This window comes from Triticum urartu, chromosome 6, assembly GCF_003073215.2.
Source record: "Triticum urartu cultivar G1812 chromosome 6, Tu2.1, whole genome shotgun sequence".
Classification (NCBI taxonomy): Eukaryota; Viridiplantae; Streptophyta; class Magnoliopsida; order Poales; family Poaceae; genus Triticum; species Triticum urartu.
In genome coordinates, this window is record NC_053027.1 from 39681974 (window position 1) to 39685779 (window position 3806).

At 43.7% G+C, this 3806-nt stretch overlaps 1 pseudogene; it reads right to left on the reverse strand.

Moving 5' to 3' along the window:
* Window positions 1–482: 482 nt before the first annotated feature.
* Window positions 483–2638, reverse strand: LOC125516505 (annotated as a pseudogene).
* Window positions 2639–3806: the final 1168 nt, after the last annotated feature.

Consider the following 3806-nt stretch of genomic DNA (forward strand, 5'->3'; position numbering starts at 1 on the left):
GAAGATTATCGTATTTTATTAGATAGGTCATGGAATACGAACTGAAGTGTCTACTTTCATATTTCCAGCCCCTTAATGACTTGAAAAAAAAACGAGAGGCTCATAGCCGCTTACACATGCGAGTCAAGAGTGACAAATAAACTAAGCTAAGAATATACGTATAGGCAACTCGCCTAAGAGCCTTACATTAGTATAATTGCACAAGCACTACAAGTAAACACTAGGTATTGCAAAGCTCCAAAATGAAGAGCAATGTGAAATGGCAATTGCTATAAAGGAAGTTTTAAGTCAAATAGTCAGGTACTATTGGTTATCAATTACTCTGACAGCATAAAACCCTCACTCTCAATAAATTTCCCAGCCACAAAAATATCAATGCAATGTAGCAACAGTTAAAAATAACACATACAAATATCCATGAAGCAAGGAAAAGGAAAAATGCTTCAGTCAGCTACTACTTGAAGATAAGCTTACCTACTCAATCGAATACATCACGATAGCAATATTTATCTGACCAATCATCTTATGTGTTGTGCAGAAGTTCAGATCCACCATGTCCACCACCAATGCCCGTGCCTACAAGCATATGAGGTCAGGGACCAACATCATTCAAACAAAAAGTCAAATAGATATGAGGGCATCGATGAGATATTTAGATAAAATCACATATGTAATATAGGTAAAACAACCAAGTTAAATACAACATAGGAGTAGATAAACAGAACCCCATGTACTATCAAATATACTCCCTCCGTTCGGAATTACTTGTCGCAGAAATAGATGTATCTAGACGTATTTTAGTTCTAGATACATCCATATCCGAGATAAGTAATTCCGGACGGAGGGAGTAGATAGTAATATCAAAACAGTGTATCCTCACTAGTGTCACAAAATGAAGAATATGCAAGCTCAGACTATTAGCTGATCAGAAGGGAGAAGTTAGATAAAATTATTCTGAAGCCCGTTTCGTGTTATATCATATCAGATAAAGGAAATAAAGAAAATCCATACTAATAAAATCTAGATAGAAATGATCCTGAATATTCATTTTTTGAAAACAAATTTAGCAAGAAAAAAACAAATAAACTTGACTTATTGATAACTCTGGTACTAATGAACTCGCCGCTTGTAACATGACTCTTCTAAAAAAGATAAATATGAACTGTCTGATAAACACCAAACAAACTAGTTAACTCTGTTTTGGATTTATTAGTCACCCACTGGCTTCAATTGAGGGAACTCAAAATCATGATACAGTACAATCAGCTTTCTACGGAAGCAAAACTGGCTAGCTATCACTAACCAATGTTTTTCTAGATCACATCACATAGAAGAGAAAACACTACAGAACAACATCACTACATGTTGAAAATATCATCAAGTAGCAAATGAAAAAGGTGATATGGCACTACTTGAAATGGTTAGCTGAACACAAAACAATGTGAATGACATGAACCTACCAATTAACAAAACATATCTTGATTTTGTTACACCCACATTGTAAACGGATGCTATTACCTGCAGCATAGACACTTTCGAATGCATGATAGCGGCACACGATTTCAGTATCAAAAAGTTTCTTCAACTGCAATGACTCAAGCTGTAGCATGAATAGGCTGGTAAGTGTCAACAGGAACACCACATTGTTGTCCTCAGCAAATCCTTGTATCATAAGGACCCCTCCCCACTTCACTGAATTCAGGGAAAGTAGCTTGTCCATTTCAATAGTTCTTCCCATCACCCATGAAGCAACACCATCAGAATCAATCTTCTTTTTCCATAATTGTGCGGTGAATCTTGACAGAAAAAGGAAACCAAGCCCCCCATCATCTGCTCGCATAATGGTGAAGTGGGAATTGCCCCTAACATAGCTGTCCACTGGCACATGTATCACACTTAAGCTCTTCCTATCCAAATCAAACCCGAGGATGTCAGCCATACTGCCAGAAAGCAACCAGTAAAGCGAATCCCCAACTAGGACACCAGGATCCATATTGATCATAGGGGGAAGTTGGATCACAGAATTCGAAGCCGGTGGAAGCGGTGTTGACATGAGATTACTCCATATGCCAGTCTCCGACGAGTAAACGCGGGCGATCGCTCGTGTGTGTTGTTGTTTGCTTGTTTCTGTGCGTACCAAGACCACCTAGAAATGGTCTGCGGCAGCCCGAAGCACCGCCCCGTGGATGGAGGTGCTTGACATGTCAAGGCCCGGGGGGAGGCCAAGCCTGTGCTGGTCGCCGGTGACGGGATCCCACACCAGGAGCTGGTTCCGTGATGCGTGGAAGATGAGTACGAGGCCGTGGCGGCACCCGAGGAACAGGAAACGGGCGTCCTCGCCGTCGTCGAGCTGCAAGGACAAGCGGCCCTCCGGGACACGATTGGGGGGATCCATGGTAGGTAAGAAGTAGATGTGGTGAAACCTGTCGAACAACCCAAGGAGGGGAGGCTTGCGGCGGTGGTGGAGGCGGAAGCGGCGGAAGAAGCCGGGGTCGGAGACGATGGCGAGCCAGCGCTTGCAGACGAGGGAGACGCGGGGGAGGGATGACGGCTCCGGGGGTAGGCGGAGGAGGATCTCGGAGAGCAGGTCGTCGTCGTCCAGCGGCGCCGCCACCGGCGAGCAGGGGCGGCGGCTCATCTGGCTGTGCGGAATGTGAAGTGGAATCTTGCTGCCACTGCCAGAGGCTGAGAGCCCGTGATATTATTGGGTGCTTTAAACTTTAAAGGTTCGAGAGCCCACAACTACATAATTCGAGCCCATGATCTGCGAGGAAAAGGCCACAATAACCGACGTGTTGCAAACAATGAAGCCCGTGGCCATAACTAATGAATTCCTAAACACATCAACGTAGAAAATACTTTACTAAGAAAAAGTAAAAATTATGCTAAAAAAAGTAAAAATTAACTTTTTTAGACAAAAAAGTAAAAAATACTGGCGTACGCATGACTGTATGACCCCTAAAAAGCGCATGACTGTATGGTTTTCTTTTTTACCATTGTTCCAGGAAAAAAACATAATAAATTTTAAGTTACTTCGAATGGTGGCTCTGACAAATACACATTTACATTTATGCCGCCTTCGCTCAATCTCTGAATTCATGGAAAGTAGCTTCTCCAGTTCAATAGTTCTTCGCGGTACCCATCAAGCAACACTATCAGAATCAATCTTCTTCTTCCATAACTGGGCACTAAATTTTGAAGCCCACCACCATGTACCCGCATAACCCAGAAAGTGGCAATTGCCATCAGCATTCCTGTTCACTGGCACAGGTATCACAGCTAGTTCATTGCCATCAACATGTTGATGTGATTTAAAACCCACTCACATGCATGTGGCACGGTATTTCTGCATGCTTGCATGTGGCTTAGTGCGGAGCCGCTCAACATCAAGATCAGATGGCTATTATGGACTGATTTACTTCATCTAACGGCTACATCAATTTTGATGACGTGGCTCAAGGAGAGGATAGAGAATTCCTAGTAGTGGGGGCTAGCTATTACTAGTAGACATAAGTCTTTGTACACTAGTAGAAAACAGGGCTTTGGTCCAGGCCGGGTCAGCCCATTAGTCCCGGTTCAGTCCAGAACCGGGACCAATGTGGGCATTGGTCCCGGTTCGTGAGCCCAGGGGGCCGGCCGGGCCACATGGGCCATTGGTCCCGGTTCATCTGGACCATTCACTAGTAAAAAAAGGGTCAAACGTGAAGCACATTAGTGCCGGTTTGATTTTGGCCCGGTACTAATGGTACCATTAGTGCCGGTTCGAACGGATTTGCATTAATGCCGGTTCGTGTTGAACCTTTGGT